At 61.8% G+C, this 17,745-nt stretch overlaps 1 pseudogene across 1 annotated transcript in view; it reads left to right on the top strand.

The window, feature by feature from the left end:
* The window catches only part of LOC308631616 (phosphatidylinositol 3,4,5-trisphosphate-dependent Rac exchanger 1 protein-like), a 30,535-nt pseudogene extending 14,168 nt beyond the window's left edge, over positions 1-16,367 (top strand). The window contains exons 13-27 of the transcript XR_014024315.1: positions 1,103-1,309; positions 2,623-2,711; positions 3,904-3,986; positions 4,070-4,160; positions 5,961-6,089; positions 6,309-6,350; positions 7,235-7,455; positions 8,759-8,858; positions 10,399-10,542; positions 10,632-10,746; positions 11,653-11,734; positions 12,580-12,752; positions 13,918-14,020; positions 14,206-14,273; positions 15,552-16,367. The product of XR_014024315.1 is annotated as a phosphatidylinositol 3,4,5-trisphosphate-dependent Rac exchanger 1 protein-like (transcript). The remainder of the gene's footprint in view (positions 1-1,102; positions 1,310-2,622; positions 2,712-3,903; positions 3,987-4,069; positions 4,161-5,960; positions 6,090-6,308; positions 6,351-7,234; positions 7,456-8,758; positions 8,859-10,398; positions 10,543-10,631; positions 10,747-11,652; positions 11,735-12,579; positions 12,753-13,917; positions 14,021-14,205; positions 14,274-15,551) is intronic.
* The last annotated feature ends 1,378 nt before the right edge of the window (positions 16,368-17,745 follow it).

Here is a 17,745-nt window from a genome sequence, read left to right on the forward strand (position 1 = left end):
CCTTAAGACAGGGCGTCTTCCTGGAGCCTGTTGGCATTTTGGGTGGGTCATTCTGTGTTGTGGGCCGCCCTGGGCACTGTGGGTGGGTGGCAGCGTCACCAACCTCTATCCCCCAGAGGCCCTAGCACCCCTTGCCCCTGTGGTGACAACCCAGACCATCTCAAGACGGCGTCCAGTATCCCCTGCAAGGCACATTGCCCCTGGGGGAGATCGGAGGCTGAAGAGCCCTGTGCTAGAGTCACAACGGGGATGGACAGGGTGACTTGCTCTCGAGGCTCTCTTAATCCTCAGGGCTGGGAGGGGGGGCTGCAGGGACAGGTGGACCCCCTCGTGCTGCGCCCCTGCTGCAGGCTCCTGAGGTCCTGTCGCGCTCTCTGCCTCATGGGTGGGGACTTCTCTGTGGAGGCCGCGGCTGTAGGCTCAGGAGCCCGAGGCCTGGGCTTTACTCCTGGCCTGTTGGCCGTGTGACCTCAGGCTGCCTCTCTGACCCTCGGTTTCCTCACCTGCAGAGCGGGGCCAGTTGTGACCCTGATCTCCTGAGAGGCGGGATGGTGGCTAGCCTGGGCTTGTGGGTCGCCTGTGAGGCCCAGCACTGTGTCTAACATGTGGCGTGTCAGTCCCACCTCCCAGCCTTGAGACGCCTGTGACACCATCCTGCTGCGCAGGTCGAGTCTCATGAACAGTTTGCCTCGGGCCTCTCAGACAGGAGGTGGTGGCGTTAGGGTTTGAAGGGGCTGCAGCCTGGGCAGGAACTGCCTTTTGAATGACTTTTCCTTGTGCGCGTGTTTACCTGCCATCTGTCCCAGGTGCTCTTGTCCGTGGTGGCAGAGCCCAGGGGTGTCCGAGGCCCTGCGGCCTGCCGTCTGGAAGCCATGCCCTCTGGGCCATGTGCAGAGCCCCAGCCCGTGCGCAGAGCCAGGCCAGGAGCCGCCAGAAGGCGTGAACCTGCGCTCTCACCCCGGCAGGGCTGCGGGCGGCTGCGCAGTTGTGGTTGCCTTTCCAAGGGGTGACACAAAACCCTGGACAGCTACCTGTGCAGGATCAAAGGTCACAGCTGGTGAAGCTGGGGCCTGGGCCTTTACCTGGAGCCCTTGCCCTGCAGGCTGCTGTCCACCATCACGGAGCCCACCCCTGGCGGGGCCTGTGACCCGCCCCTGGCTGAGGAGGCCTCCTCCTCCTCACTGGTCAGCGAGGAGAGCGAGATGGACAGGACCGACCATGGGAGCATCAAGAAAGTGTGCTTCAAAGTGTCCGAGGAAGACCAGGAGGACTCGGGCCACGATACCATGAGCTACCGTGACTCCTATAGGTGGGCATGGTATGGGTGGCCCGGGGCTTGGTGGGACGGCCAGCAAGACAGTGAGCCTCTGACCATATGGAAGTTGGGACCATGGACGTTTTGTGGAATGCGGTGGTCTGGCCCTGAGACCTGCCCAAGGTGCATCCCAGAGAGCCCACCCAGGTCCCCGCCCAGGCTGGCGCTTCCATCTGGCCTGGTAGACGCCACCCTTTCAGCCATACGTGTCCCAGTGCAGAGGAGAGGGCTGATCTGCCCACACGGTGTGCTTCAAACTTGGTTTAAGACCTGTGGTTTCTGCCAGGCATAGGGATGCACGCCTGTAATGCCAGAGCTAGGGAGGCCGAAGCAGGAGGATCCCAAGTTCAAGGCCATCCTGGCCAGCTTAGTGAGGCTCTGTCTCAAAATAAGTAGATGATAGGTAGGTAGGTAGGTAGGTAGAGCTGGGGGTGCACCTTAATGGTAGAGCACCCCGAGGTTCAGTCCCCAGCACTACAAAAATAAACGCTATTTATTTTTACTTGATCTGAGGAATAAGTCTGTTTCTTTTTCTTCTGAGGGGCCGTGAGCTGTCTTGCCACTGGTTAGATTAATTGTAACGACATCAGTGAGGCCTTAATTAGCGGTTAAGTAGATTAGAACTCAGTTCCCTGTGCTAACTCTGCCTGGCTGCTGGTAATTCCTTATCTCAGCCTAATGAGCCCCGGACCCCCTGAGAAGGGCCTTGTCACCTTCAGCTGCAGCCAGAAGGAGTCCTAGGCAGCCAGACCCCTCTGGTGGGCAAAGCCCAGGGCTGCAGGGATGCGGCCAGCGAATGCTCCTCTTGTCCCCACGGGACCTGCCTAGTCCTTGTGCCCAGTTTCCTGGAGTCTGTAACCGGGTCGTTCTCGCTGCGTGTGTGCCTGTCCTCGGAGCTCCGAGGCCAAGGTCCCTCGCGTCTCTGGGTTTTCCTTCTGAAGTTCCTGTTCCTCTGGTTTTTCATTGAATTGTCAAAGAGCGTGGGGTGGAATTTTGGAACAGTTGCTCCTGATTCCTTGAGTTCCTTTTGGTCAGGTGAGTGGTGGGTTGTGCCCAGAGTCAGGGTTGTCCCTAAGAAGAGCCAGGCACTCGGGAGCACTGGGGACCTTGGACAGTGGTGACAGCTGAGTGGAAGCAACTCTCCGCTCTGTTTCTGTGCTGGGCCATGAAGCGCTTCCCCCCGGCGGACCTGAAAGACCCCGGGCTGGTTGTCCCCTGGGCTGGGGCTTGACCGTGCTCTGGAGCGGGTCTGGGTGCGGGGCCAGGGGTGCGAGCGAGGGTGACTCGGCCGTCTCGCCCCAACGCAGCGAGTGCAACAGCAACCGGGACTCGGTCCTGTCCTACACCAGCGTGAGAAGCAACAGCTCGTACCTGGGCAGCGACGAGATGGGGTCCGGTGAGTGGGCCGCCCAGCGGGGCCGGTTGGTTAGCGGGTGTCCTCCTGCTCTGTTCCGTTGTTTGGAGTTCGTTGCTTTGAATCGCATGGAGCCTCCTTCTGTCTGCTGGTTTGGCAGGTACTTAGTCAAGCACCTCTCACGCACCAGGTGCTGGAACTTAGCAAAGCTAAGATCGCCACACAGAGCAGATAGAGACCTCGGTGCGGTCGTGCACCATGGCCTATGGTTGCATGGGATGTGTGGGTGGTGGGTGCTCCGAGGTCCCACAGATCCCTGGAACCAAGGGGGCCCATAGGGATGACCATGCACCAACCCAAAGTCCAGATAGCACAGGAAGGTTTAAAGAAGCCAGTGAACTCGAATCCAAACCCGTCGTGCTCCCAAGTGTACCCACCGATGGTACTTGGATGCCGTCGGCAAGGGCACATGTATGCAGAGGGACATGCGGTGGCTGGCGGGCGGCTGGATGGACAGGTGGATGATCAGAGGAGGTCGTGCTGTGTCTGCAGCGCTTCCTGAAGCCTGACGTTGCTGTGTGTTAATTTCAGTCTCATTCTCTCAGACTTAGAAAGTACACTTTGTGCATAAATAGGTCACACGTCCACATGGGCCATTATTGGAAAGATAAGAGACAGGCTGAGGTGGCGGATCCCTCCCACCCTCAGCCACGGCCTCCTGCTGCCCAGGCCGCCCCCCTGCACCCCGTTACTGCTGTGTCCTGCCAGAGGACGTCTCTGCATAAAAACTTGCCCCCATCATGTGGCAGAAGAAAAGAAGGCCCAGGCAGGCGGACTGTGTGGCTGGGCTCTAATGTCTCATGATAGAAGATCAGGCCATTGAAATATGTCCCCAGAGGGGTTCAGTGGAGCTGATTTCACTGGAACAGGGGCTGTGACTCTGTGGGGCTGGGATCCAGGTCTTTGTCCTCAGTGCCCTCATTTGTGGAGTGGGAATGACAACAGCTTGCCATCTGGGGGGTGTTTGTGCTTCTTGACCATTTTTTAGATGAAGAAACAGAAGCTCAGAGAGGTCCAGGGATTTGCCCAGTGACTCAGCTGGGGCCTGAGTCTGGCAGGCTACATGTCCCCTGTGGGTCTAGGGCTCTATAGCCGTGTGGCCTCCTTGAGAAGAGGTTGGGGAGGAGCGGGGTGGGGCAGCAATGACTGACAGCCACGCTCTGTCTTCTGCCAGGGGACGAGCTGCCCTGTGACATGCGCATCCCATCGGACAAGCAGGACAAGCTCCATGGCTGCCTGGAGCACCTCTTCAACCAGGTCGGCCTCGTCCCAGCCTGGTGTGGCCCTGGGTCCTCGAAGCCCCCTGACCGCCACGCTCACCGGGGGCTTCTTGTCTCCAGGTGGACGCCATCAACACGCTGCTCAAGGGGCCGGTGATGGGCAGGGCCTTCGAGGAGACCAGGCATTTCCCCATGGAGCACAGTCTCCAAGGTGAGGGGCGCCCGGTGGGAGCAGGCTGGATGCTGGGCACACACCCCTGCTGCATGGCTCTGGCTGGTCCTGGCTGGCAGACTCCTGCCTGAGGGCCACATCAGCCCACAGCCTGCTTTCGCTCAGAATCTGTCTCCACTGTCATCCTTATATTTTAAAGTTTCGTAAAAGCCAAACAACAAGGTCTGTGTGGTAGAAGCTGTAGGAGCTGCAAAGCCTGACCTGGCTCTCTACAGGGACAATTGGTGTCCTGGGGTTGGTCCCTGGGTCCCCTGGGCCTGCCCATTTGTGACACGAGGGACAGCCTGGAGTGCACTTCCTGTCTGTCATACCCACGGAGATCTGCTCCCCTCATCACACTTTCCAGCCTTGTGACTTTGCTGCGGAGTTTATTATTGATGTGACTTTTGTTTTGTTAATGGCATCTCCTGCAGAGTATGGTGGTGCAGGCCTGTGGTCCTAGTGACTCAGGAGGCTGAGGCAGGAGGACCTCAAGCTTGAGATCAGCCTTGGTAATTTAGCAAAACCCTGTCTCAAAGAAAAAAAAAAGGACTGGGGATGTAGCTCAGTGGTAAAGGGCTGGTGGTTCAATTCCCCAGTACCTAAGTGAATGAACAAATAGGTTTTGAAAAGGTATCTTCCTTTTGGAGATTGAATTTTAAAAGGATCTTATTAAAATGCCCCCATAGGAAGAGCCAGTGTAGTAGGCCATATATTGATGATAAGCCACAGTGATCAACTTAATGGGAAAGCCACAGTGTCATCCCACTGCCGTCAGGTGGGCACTGCTCCCTGCCCGGGGCCTCTGCTGCTCTTCAGGAGAGGGCTGTGTGAGAGAAGAGTTAAGGCCTCACCAGCACCAAACCGAGGCTTTCCTCTGCAATGATTGAGATGAAAAGAATTGGCATTTCTTATGTCCTCCTGCCTTTCATCCCACTAACCCCCCCACCATCTGTCCGTCCCCAGCTGCCAGTCCATCTGTGCAGCTATGCAGCAGGTAAATAGTTCCCTAGAGCCAGCTTGTGCCAGGCCTTGTGCTGGGTGCTGGTGACCCTGAGCCCGATGGGACACTGCTGACCTCGCGGGCTCCCAGCTGTGTGCAGGAGACGGGGATGTGGACAGCCTCTGCCTCCAGGGGAGCATCGGGTCTGCTCAGCTGTCCCTCCCGCTGTGTCAATCCCCTGTCCAGGGGTGAACCTCAAGGAGAAACAGCAGAGAGGGCCCCAAGCCACAAAGACCTCAGAGACCCAGGAAGAGGCCAAGGGAACAGGGGCCTGCGTCTGCCTGGCCTTTGGCTTATTAGGGCCACATTCAGGTCCCAGTTCTCCCACTACCCAGTGTGACTTTAGGCAAGTGACTTGCCTGGGCTTCCCCCTCTGTTTAGGGAAGGGTTAGAACGAGGTCACAACTCATGTGCCTGCTTAGTTGGTTGTGGCATGAAGACCTGTGCCTGAGAAGAAGGCTTCTGTGGCTACCGGGTCCAGATCTGGGAGCAAAGAGTGCTGTGATTGATTGGTGCTGTCTCCACTGGATTGTCTGTGGCTGTGGATCCTGGCCCCCGACTGGCAGGAAGGGTGCTGAGATGGATCCGTGGTGTCTGCGATGGGAGTGGCATGTGAAGTGGAAGCACACTGACCATGCATTTGTCCTCCAAGGCCTGGATTACATCCTAGAGCCTGTTGCTCCCCGGATCTAGGTTATAAACTTTGGAATCTGGTGACAGGGCATGGGCTTTTGTGCCACTGTTCTCCAAAGCCACCTCCGTCCCTTCCCGGCCCTCATGCTGCTTTCCTGCCCCAGAGTTCAAACAGAAAGAAGAGTGTATGGTCCGTGGCCGGAGCTTGATCCAGATCAGCATCCAGGAGGACCCCTGGAACCTGCCCAGCTCCATCAAGACCCTGGTGGACAACATCCAGAGATACATGGAAGGTCTGCGGGCAGGGAGGGTCATGGGGGGCCTGTGGCCTTTGGCTGGGTCTGGAGAGCAGCAGGGTCCTGTTGGGGCCCACCTCTGTGCCCCTTCCCCTGTGTGCTCAGGGAAGGGGAGAAGAGTGGCTGCACGCTGTCAGCTGAGTGGCCTCCCCGGGCCGGCTCTCCTGTCGCCTGCCAGCCCCCCTTAGCCGCCTCCTCCTCTCCCTCCTCCTTCAGATGGGAAGAACCAGCTGCTCCTGGCCTTGCTGAAGTGCACAGGTGAGGGCTTTGCGGGGCAGCCGTGAGTTCATGGGCCCAGGGGTACGCGGCGAGGCCTGCCTGGCTGTAGGCGTCCATGAGGACAGCCTGGGGGGCCTCTTCTGTGGCCAGGGTGATTTTTTCTTGGCCCATCAGGATCTGCACTGGGGAAGGCGACCCTTTGGCCTCCTGCCCCTCTAAGACTTGCACCTTGTGTCCAAGGGACAAGTCTCAGTCCCTGGAGCTGGGAGCCCTGTCTTGGGCCACCTGCTTCCTGGGTGATTATGACGAGGACACAGGATAGAGGGCGGAGGGCGAGGGAGGCTGCTTGTCAGTAGGCTCCAGACCCAGCAGACGGTGGAGGCCAGAGCTGCAGGTGGGGTGGGCCATGTTTGTCCACCTTTGTCCCTCCCTTCTTCTCAGAAATTTGTAGTCAAGGGAGGATCCATGTCAAAACAGGCAGCTGCACGCAGCTGGCCAGATGTTGAGGGTAATTCCTCTCAGCAGCTGAGACCTGCAGCCTCTTTGCCTCAGGTGGGGTGGGGTGGTGGAGGGGCGGGGCAGCAGGAGAACCCGGTTCTCAAAAGCGCCGGTGGAGCTTGGTGGCACAGCCGCACCACTGGCACACAGCCGGCCAGGCTGAGAAGTACTGCATCCCAGAGAGATGGCCAGGGACGGGCCTGGATAGTGGCCAGGAACCCACAGGCCCACCTGCTTGGTCGGGGGAGCAGCAGCTTTTGGGTGAGGTGGCTTGCTCACGGAGTGGGGAATTCTGTGGACCTGGCTTTTGGCCCCAAGAAAACTTTTGGCCAGTTCGCCCCATGCAGGGTCTGTGGGGGGCTCGGGGCCAGGGGTGGTGCAGCCTGCTGCCAGCACCTGCCCAGAGGCCTGTCTGTCCATCACAGACACCGAGCTGCAGCTGCGCAGGGACGCCATCTTCTGCCAGGCCCTGGTGGCCGCCGTGGGCACCTTCTCCGAGCAGCTGCTGGCGGCCCTCAGCTACCGCTACAACAACAACGGCGAGTACGAGGAGAGCAGCCGGGACGCCAGCCGCAAGTGGCTGGAGCAGGTGGCCGCCACCGGGGTCCTGCTGCACTGTCAGTCCCTGCTGGCGCCAGCCACAGTGGTGAGTGGGCAGAGGAGGACGGGAGGCCCCCCAGCCTGTGTCCCCTGCAGTTGGCTCCCAGGGCCCCGCTGTTCACACAGCAGGTGTTTATTGAGCACCTACCATGTACTGCTGTTAGGAACTGGGGCCTTACGTCCTGGTGGGAGGGAGACACACATAGGTAAAAGACATGGCGTAGACCATGGTGCTCAAGCTAGGCGGTTTTGCCCCAGGGGACACTGGCAACATCTGGAGACATTTTTAGTTATAGCAGTTGAAATATCCAGGAGTAGTGTCTCTGGCACTTGGTGTGTGGAGGCCAGAGATGCTCCTCAGTGTCCTACAACAGTCCCAGGACAAATACCTGCAGTGCTGGGTGGCTCTGGTGGCCAAGGCCCAGCCGCTGGCTGGTGGGAAGTGTGGCCTCGGAGCGCCCTCTGCTGGGCAGAAGTCTGCTCTCACCGGACTCAGAAAGGCAGCCTGGGCACCAGCCCTCATGTCTTGGAGCCACATGCTAGTCCCTGTCCGTTTGGTCTCTGACGTCGCGAGGCACCAGACTGCTGGGGTCCACAGCTCACCTTCCAGCCGGGGAGGCAGATGAGAAGACACAACGGAAGGCTGGGGGGAGAGGCAGGGAGTGGAGGCCATGGCGTTCTTGGGGATCTGTGGTCAGAGCTGGCCGTGTTGAAGCGGTGACTTTGAGCCAGTAGACAGGAACAGCCTGGGGCAGAGGGAGCAGCTGTGGCCCCAGGAGCAGGGAGGCAGTGGGAGGTGAGGTGCGTGGGCTGGGTCTGCAGGGCTGGGCCTCGCTCTGGGCAGGAGGCTCGCGGGTTGGAGGCAGGTGAGAGACAGGATGTGGGTTCAAGTTAGACAAAGGTAACAGCACGGGGAGAGGGGGGTTGTTTGGGGGAGGGTAAGGGGGAACTGTGGGGTCCTCCTGGGACGTGGACCCCCCTGGAGTGGTGGCTGGGAAGTTGGGGGGCTCTGGAGCGTGTTTTGATGGTGGGCCCCAGGGCTTGGTCATGGCTGTGTATGGGGCAAGGGGAGAGAGAATCGGGTGGGTTGGGCCTGCTGGAGGGGCAGGAGGTGGTGGGTTAGCTTTGGAATGGTTGTTCATGACCGTTGGTGCAGGGAAGGGCCACTCAGCAAGTCAGAGCCAGATGGGTTCTGACCCTGGGGGAGCAGGACAAGCTGTAGGCAGAGCACACGCAGGACCGGTGGGAGGAGCCTGCTGTGTAGCACGTGGCCTAGATTCGGACCCCAGCTTGTCCAGGGAAAGCTTGGGGTGGGTGGCACCCGAGGTCCCTCATGTGTCTTCTTGCAGAAGGAGGAACGCACCATGCTGGAGGACATCTGGGTGACCCTGTCGGAGCTGGACAACGTCAGCTTCTCCTTCAAGCAGCTGGATGAGAACTACGTGGCCAGTGAGTGACTCCCCACCACTGTGGGTGTCAGGACGCTGAGGCGGCAGGAGCGTGTGGGGCCACCTGGCCTCCCGTGCGAGCAGGCCAGCTGCCCGAGCCTCACTCCCCAGCTGGAGTCTGAGAGCTGAATTGCAGCACACGTGGAAAAGGGGTTCTTCCACATCAGCCAGCTGCCCCACCACCCGTGAAAGACCCACGAGCGATTCTCATTCAGATCCCACCCTCAGATCCCATTCAGATCGCCCCTCTTTGTGGGGAAGAATTAAGATTCTTAGGGACTAAGGCCGTGATTACCTGAGGTTCCTTGGTCCTGTCTTCCTCCCTCTGCCCTGCCCACCTGCCCACCCACTCGCACCACCCACCCCAGACATGTCTGCAGCAGGGAGCACTCGGTACTTGCCAGCCAGAGACAGGCTCTGGGCCACGGTGCTGGGCAGCATGACCACAGCTTCTGCCCTCCCCATGGTGGTCTCACCCTGGGTCACCTGGGGACATCAGAGATGCCGATCCCAGTCGCTGGCTGCTGTGGGTCAGTTGGGGCCTGGGTAGGGGTCCCGGGGGAGCGCAGGTGACCTCCTGCTGAGGCCGAGAACCCTGTGGGTGCTTCCTGCGCGGCTCTGCTGGGCCCTGGGGACCCCGCCCAGACCTCCACCTCAGGAACTCAGGGGTGGAACAGGGCGCCCATGTGCCACGTGCTCTCCCCAGGACTCCAGAGCTCATGGGCCCTTTCACTTCACTTCATAAAAAGCCCCCTGAGACGGCTTTTTCCCAAGTGCCACCCCCTTGAAATGGCTGTGTGTCTGGGCTGCGTGTCTGGGCTCTCGGGGACATCCATCCTCCCCTTCAGGGACCAGCTCTGACCTCCTTGGGGCAGTACCGTCCCTGCTGAGGACGCAGACTGCTGCCCAGGGGCCAGTTTGAGTTGGCTGTGGTGCTGCCTGTCGTGGGCCGAGCTGGGGTCCGGGAGAAGCCCTGGTCCACCAGTGACACCTGCAGGCGCAGCCGGGGTCCCCAGGGCCGCACTCTGCCCCCCTGCCCGCAGCTCTTCCTCATGGGGGTGAATGAGATGCAGGTCCTGTTGGAGGGCAGCTTTTGCCAGGTGGGGCCCTGAGTGACCAGCAAAGGGTGACAGGAGCACCCTAGGGCTCTGAAGACACCCGGCTGGTTCCCCTGCCGGGCAGTCAGTGTCGGGGCCAAGAATAAAGCAGTGGCAACCAGCAGCTGTCGAGGGTGTCCAAGAGGCAGGTCACAGGCGGCTCCGCGGGGTGGGGCTCTCTGAAGCGCCCTGCGGGTTGGGAGTCTGAGGCGCTCTCTAGGCTGGGGAACGGGGGTCACAGGATGCGACTCTGGCGTGAGTGGACATGGAAGTCCCAGGGTGCCACCTGAGGCTGGGAAGAAGGGGGTCTGGGGTTATCCCCCTGGAGTGGGCCGACAGGGAGGCACTGGGATGTCACTCTGGCACCTGGGGAAGGGAGATGTGAAGCTCCTGTAGCAGGGGGCGGGGCCCTGCGGTGAGCCTGTCTGGCCTTGTCCTCCGCAGACACCAACGTCTCTTACCACATCGAGGGCGGCCGGCAGGCCCTGAGGGTGGTCTTCTACCTCGACAGCTACCACTTCTCCAAGCTGCCCTCCCGCCTGGAGAGCGGGGCCAGCCTCCGCCTGCACACCGTGCTTTTCACGAAAGGTGAGCTGCGGCTATGGGGGACCGCAGGGGCCGAGCCAAGGCCACCAAGCACTGGGGACCCAGCCCCTCCCTCCCTCCTCTCCCTTCAGCTCTGGAGAACGTGGAGGGGCCGTCTCCTGCGGGCAGCCAGGCAGCAGAGGACCTGCAGCAGGAAGTCAATGCCCAGTCCCTGGAGAAGGTCCAGCAGTACTACCGCAAGCTCAGGTGTGTGCCTGGGGCTGTGCTGGGGCCAGGGTTCAGAGAGCTGCCACAGGGCGTGGACACAGCAGTGCCGGGCAGACCCTCTGCGGGAGGAGTGGGCCAGACGCCCCTTTCTGGGGCACCTGCTCTGTGTGGGGCCTTTGCATGAGAGTCCAATGGCGGTGCGCACAGTAGTTCATGCTAACTCATTTTCCAGATGAGGAAACTGGGACCCAGGGGCATACACAGTGTGCCCAAGGTCACACAGCCAACAGTCTGGCTTCAAAGCAGGTCCTTTCTGCTGAGCAGAGTTGCCTGTCCACTCTGCGTGGGGACCGGAGCTGAGATGGGTGCTGAGATTCAAGGGCCTTGAGAGGGGCGTGGCCCCTGGGCCTCTGTCCTGGTCACACCTGCAGGGAGAAGTGGAGGGAACAGATTTTGCTGGGAGCAAGCACGTGTCCAGGGGAGCAGCTCCCACGTCCTTAGCAGCCTCAACCGTGGCCCTCCGATTCCTGCCTTGGTGACAAAGGGTTTCTGAGAATTAGGAGATGGCAGGTCCAGTGTCAGGGCCTCCTCCCCTGGGGCCTGGTTGGCCACTTGCTATCGTCCACCTGCTCCACAAGCGCGTCTTTCACCTGTGGCTTCTACTCCCTTCCACGGCCCAGTGGAGACCGCCTGGTTCCCAAGGCTTAGGTGCCTGTGGGTTGGCCCTTGAGAGGAACCTCTGTGGCCCAGTGAGTGGCGCCCAGGGCCAGGCGGGGACGGGCTCAGGGAGGAGGAGCAGGTCTGGGCGGCAGCAGGGAGGGCGGGGGCTGTTGAGGACAGCACTTGGGGGGCTGTCAGGGAGCCCTGAGGGTGACCTCCTCCTGGGAGACCACAGCCCTGCAGCTGTGGCTGGGGGTGGCCCCTCTCAGCCTCTCTCTCCCTCAGGGCGTTTTACCTGGAGCGGTCTAACCTGCCCACGGACGCCAGCACCACCAACGCCAGCACCACCGCCGTGAAGATAGACCAGGTGCGTCCCCCCTGCAGCGGGGCCTGAGGGACCACTTGGCCCACCTGGGAGTCCCCAGGTGGTTTCTGCTCACTGGTGGCCTGCTCCTCTCTGCTCTTGTGGTAACTGCGGGTCTCTCTGGGGCTGGCGCCCTTGGAGAGGTGGACCCACGCCGGGTGGGCCTGGGTCCTCTTTTTCCTTCACATTGATGTGGGCACTTAGAAATCAAGAGATCTCCTCAGAACAACGGAGGCTTCCAGCTGTTTTGAGAAGTGGACAGGTGTGAGGCCTCCTGGGGGCTCCTCCCCACAGGCTGGCCTGTGCGGGGCGGGGCTAGCCAGGGCCACCAGCCTGTCGGCCCCTGCTGACAGTGTCTGTGGCCGGCCTTCCCGGCTTGTGCAGGCCTCACCCCGGCGTGGCGTTCTGGCCTTGGGGCTGGAAGCTGCCCTGGGAGATGCTGGGCACCGCGCTGTGGGATGTGTGGCCGGCAGGATCTCGCCATGGCACAGGAAGACTGAGCCACCTTTACCTCCACGCGGTGGCTGGGGGTCTGGGACAGCAGGGAGGGCTCCTCCTCAGGAGGGGTCTGGAGGGCACGAGCGAGGCACTGTTTGTGCTCAGAGACGTCCTGGGCCTGAAGAGGCCGGGCCAGGGGTGAGACCTGAAGTACGGGGCGAACACCGAATGCCAACTGCAGGGTAGCGGGGAGCCACAGATTGCTCTTGAGCAGAGGTCATGGAAACCTTGGAGAGGGTGCTGGGGGGACAGGTGCAGGGACCTCTGGATGAGGAGGAGATGGGGAGGCAGGCCAGAGGCCCTCGGCTGTGCCCCGAGCGTCCCCATTGTATCTGTCCCACGCCTTGCAGCTGATCCGCCCCATCAACGCCCTGGACGAGCTCTGCCGCCTCATGAAGTCCTTGGTGCACCCCAAACCTGGGGCCGGCGGGAGCTTCGCTGCCAGCCTCATCCCCGTCTCCTAGGAGCTCTGCTACCGCCTGGGGGCCTGTCAGATGGCCCTGTGTGGCACCGGCATGCAGAGGTAGGCCAGAGACGGCTGGGCCTCGGGGTCAGGGCGGCTGGGCCCGAGGCCTGGTCCTCCACTGCTTGCCGGCCTGGGGCAGGGCCTCGGGGATCTGGCCACAGGTTGCTGTGAGATGTGGCAGCAGTGGAGGGTGGCAGGGCTGCGGGTGTCCTGGAGCCGGGCTCGGGAGCAGGAGGCGGGTGCCGGGCTCCTGAGCCTGCCATCCGCGAGGGAACGGTGTCGCACACCTCCTCGGGATGCGCTGGTCTCTTGGCCTTGCTGGACACTTCTGCCTTCTGTCCCCACCCTTGTGTTGGCCCCAGGGAGGAAGACCGCCCCTCTCCAGTGGGCCCTTCCAGGCCCCCTCGTCCCCCCACTCAGGTGCCTCCCGCTCACCAGGGCCTCTGTTTGCTGCCCGCCCCCCCCCCCCAGGCAGGGTCCCGTGAGGTCAGGGGCCGTGTCACTCTCTGCCGTAGCCCACCACCTAGCCCCGTGTCCGGCACTGATAGGCACTGATGGACAGGCATCCAGTTGTGTCCCATCAAGGGAGGAGGGCGCCCTGCCAGCTGGGCACTGCCAGGTGTCTGCGCCCACGGGCTCATTTCCTCCCGGCTGAGCCGGTGTGGAAGGGCTCATTCAGGGGCTCTCAGCCAGGGGCAGTTCTGCTCCCCAGGGGACATTGGCAGTGTCTGGGGACTGGCATCTAGTGGTGGGGCCAGGTGCTCTCCGTGTCCTGCAGTGCGTGGGACAGCCCTCTTTCTGGTCCCCACGTCAATGACACATTCGTCTTGATTCTCAGGAAACTGGGGTGTGCAGAGATGGACTGTCTGTCCCGGGTCCCGGAGTGAAGGGCGCAGGGTGGGGTTCCAGCCGCAGGCCCGGTGCCGAGCCACTTCTGACCTGATAGGGTCTGAGCCACGTGGCTGTGCTGGGGGCCACTGAGCAGAGGCCAGGCCGGAGGAGTCCCCTCGGTCAGCCCTCAGCTCACTGAGAGCCCCCAGGCCCTGCCTGGCAGCAGTGAACTGCCGAGGGGTGGCAGCTGCCAGGAGGAGGAGGGCAGGTGGGGGAGGTCAGCCCGGAGAGGACGCAGGGCGGAGGTGGGCCGCGCAGCCACACGGGGTGAGGGCACTGGAGGTGGGGCCTGGCGGTGGGAGCCGCTGCCCACGCCCTCTCCCACCCGCAGGAGCACCCTGAGCGTGTCCCTGGAGCAGGCGGCTATCCTGGCGCGGAGCCACGGGCTGCTGCCCAAGTGCATCATGCAGGCGACGGACCTCATGCGGAAGCAGGTGGGCCTCGGCGGTGCTCCGGGCTGGGGCCCAGGGGAGCTGCCTGCTCCCTGTGTGTGGGAGGCCACCTGGGCCTGCGCGCCCTCAGCCCAGACCTAGCCCACCTGGGAGCCCCCCACCCGCAGCCAGGTGCCCCTGCCTGTCCCCACTCCTCCAGGCCCCAGACTGACACTCTGACCTTCCAGGGCCCCAGAGTAGAGATTCTGGCCCAAAACCTGCGAGTCAAGGATCAGATGCCCCAGGGCGCTTCGCGGTGAGTGGCCCCTGCCCCGTCTCCTCCAGGGGGCCTTCAGCCTGGCAGACCCCTGGGCTCTGCCAGGGCCCCATCTGGCTTTTGAGGACCCTGCTTTGGGAGAGACGAGTCTGGCTCAGTCTGTAACCTCACGAGGATCTGCTTCTCCTGGAGCCCTGGAAAGGGTCCCTAAAGGTCCCAAGTGAGCGGCGGGTGGCTGCTGGGGGGACCTGGTCAGTCTGCCCTCCCGTCCTCCACCCCACCGTCTCTCGGTGGCACTGAGCCCTGTGCAGCCCCTGGGACCTGGGCTCACTGGGCCAGACCCTGTCCCCCGCCCACCCTGCCCAGTTCCTTCTCCGCGTCTGCTCACGGTGTTCAATAGCTTCCCATCTGGAAACAGCTTGGATATTGCTGAAGTCGTTCAGTGTCCCCGCACGCCCTGGGGCCACTCCCCCAGTGACGCTGTCTTCTGTGGCCCCAGCATGTGGCCGGGCCAGGCCGCTGCCCTTGGTGGTGCTCCAGGGTCCCACACGGCTCGTCACCCTCAGCTCTTTTCCTGATACTCTTTGGGCGGTTCCCCGCCCCAGGTTCCCGGCCCATCTTCCCATGGGGACCCATTTGACCCAAATAGCTATGCTGAGAGCAAGGTCCTGCTGTGGTCCCCAGCTGGCAGGTGGGGGTGCTGAGGCCCAGGGAAGTTAAGCATCTCATCCAAGGTTACTCAGCTAGGAGATGGCAGAGCCACTGAACCCAGGCCCAGCCCTGTCCCCGGAGCCTCTGGGGCCTGGCTTTCCCGTACTGCGGTGGCCTGCTGCCCGTTGCTCCCGCTCTGCGGTCAGGACTCCTCGTGGCCCATCTGACCTCCTGTCCTGTTGGAGAGCCAGCAGCCGCACCCCCCTCAGGTGCAGGCTCGGCTCGGAGCCCTCTCTGCACCCTGCTGCATCTGGGTCCCGGGGTCTGCGGAGGGAGGAGCTCCGGTAGAGACCAGGTCTCGCTAGTGGCCGCAGGTGCAGAAGGGCACCCCACGCCCCACACACCCGTGTCTGAACACACAGGTCTGCTCACAAAGACACGCCTGTGTCTGTAAACACCTGCTGGCCTCTGGGGGACAGATGTGGCCCCGGAGGGGACCGGGCAGCTGGGGAAGGTGTGGCATGTCCACGTGTTCACGCTCTGTCTCTTGATTCCTGCCAAGTGGTGTCCTCTGGGTGTGCATCACCTATAAGGTCAACAAAGTGGCGGGGGAGTGCTGAAGGGCCTCTGGGGTCCCACTCATCCTCTCTCTCCTGCCCCTACCAGCCTCTACCGCCTCTGCCAGCCTCCAGTGGACGGAGACCTCTGAACACCACGGGTCACCGCTCAGCTGCGCCCACGGAGCCGCAGAGTGAGGGGACCCAGAAGGCCATGCCACAGGCAGCAAAGATGTCCCGAGGCTCCTGCCCAGCTGTCCCTGGCCAGCTCCCTGCACTGCTGCGAGGACAGGGCCTACTCGGCCATGACTGCCCACCACCCTGGACCGCACATTCTCCACCCTGGGCACCGGGCTCCAGGGCTTGTGGAGCTCACGGTGCAGCCAGGCTCCGGACTCCATCCCAGTCCTAGGGACAGTGTCAAGGTGCTGGCCCGGGAGGCCTGCGGACAGCTCTCTCGGGATGGCGCCACTGCACTTTGAACCCGGGCTCCCTCCAGGCCACATCCCAGGGCCCGCGCCGTCTCCGCCCGAGCTTCCTGCACACCCCAACCTTACTAACCGGCTCGGTGGACTCAGGGCACCCAGCCTCAGCCAGGAAGGAGAGAGGGACAGGTGCAGCTCCTGCCACCGGAGGACACGCAAGAGCCACACCAGCTAATGACGTCACTCACCGCCATCGGAACTGGAGCCGCCAGCCCTGGGCCGAGACGCACTCGGACTTATTTATATGGCGTGACGTCTCTGGTGTTTTATTTTATTTTTTGTTGTCGTTGCCGTCTTTGAGATTTTTTCTAAGGTTGTATAATTATATATTTGACATTTTAAGTTTCAAAGAAGGGCATATTGTCTAACAGGGACCAATGTGAGGTAGTATTGCAGTTTTACCCAGTTCTACTAAAAAAGAAAAACTAAATTATTGAAAATTTTAAGAACACTGTCCTCTGTTTTAGAGTTGGGGTGGCAGGGTGTCCCGGTCTCCACAGGTGCCTGCTGCCCACCCTGCTTCTCCAGCATTGACTCGGGGTTAGAACTTTCTAGATGGTGGCTGCAAAGGCTTGAGAGGTGGCAGAGCTGCGGAGGGAGGCGGGGAGCCGGGGGCCACTGAGGGGCCTCCTGCACGGGACACTGCGTGGCACCTCGGGTGGACTTTATTTTCTTGATGTTAACTTCTCAGAGCAGGGCATCTGGGACTCTGAAGCCACCTGCCCTTGTGGGCAGAGGGACCCACAGAGGACCCTCAGCAGGCTGTCCCTGGCGTTGGCATCTGCGGGAAGCACGGGGAGGGGGGGTGTCTTGTCACTCTCGCCACCCTGGCTGGCTGGGAGAGTGGGTGTGGGCTGCTACTGGGCACCCTGGTCCCTGCCGTCCCCAGAGGCCACCCCCTCTTGTCACCGTGCACAGGCCCACCAGAGGTGGCTTTGTTGCCACATCTTGCTGCAGGTTAAAGCCCAGGGCGCGCCTCAGCCCTGTTAAGGGAGCTAAGGGTCCCTGGGGCGGCCATTGCGCACTGGTTTTCTTGAATGTCCGGGCTCCTCTCCTCACAGTCGCGATGGGCTTTTAGTACCATTAAAACCAGTTGATGACACAAAGGAGGCGGCTGCGGCCTGCCTGGTCTGTGTCACCTGGCCTGGGGTGGCTCTGACCTCTGACGGCCACACAGGATGGTTGGGAGCTCTGTGCCGGGTCCTCCAGCCAGTGGCCCCCCGGGTCTGGTGCCTCCACCCGGTGCCTCAGGTTTCTCCTGGTCATAGGGACAGAGTGGCTTCCTTGCCGGGCACGGCGGGGATGGTCTGAGATGCCACGGGGCTTGTGACTCGCTGGTAGCGGTGCATGATGGGTCTTGGGTGGGTTTTCCCTGTGTTTAGGACTGGACCTGGGGTTTCCGTGACGTAGAAGATGGTGACTGCCATCTCCCCGGCAGCTGGCTGCCCCCTGCTGGTGCCTTAGGTGCCAGAGTCTTAGGAAGGTCTGAGGGACAGCACCCGGTCGTCCTGCGCCCCAACCTGCAGGGCCACTGGATCCGAGCAGGAGTGGAGCTGAAGCTCAGCGCGGGCGGGGTGGGCTCCCGCCGGGGTCCAGGCTGACCCTCCGGGCCCATTCCCGAGGGCCCCATCGGGCCCCTTCCAGGGTATCCTTGTGTCTTTCAACTGAGGTTCCAAAAGACTCGATGCTGTGACAGCATTTGGGACTTTGGGATCTGGGGTGTTGTGATGGCTCGATTCTTTAGAATTATCTGAGCCAGTTTCTGGACCCAGAGAAACTCAGGGACGACTGTCACCCCCAGCTGGAGTCGGGGTCAGC

This window comes from Spermophilus citellus, assembly GCF_964194105.1.
Source record: "Spermophilus citellus genome assembly, chromosome: 12".
NCBI classification, from domain to species: domain Eukaryota; kingdom Metazoa; phylum Chordata; class Mammalia; order Rodentia; family Sciuridae; genus Spermophilus; species Spermophilus citellus.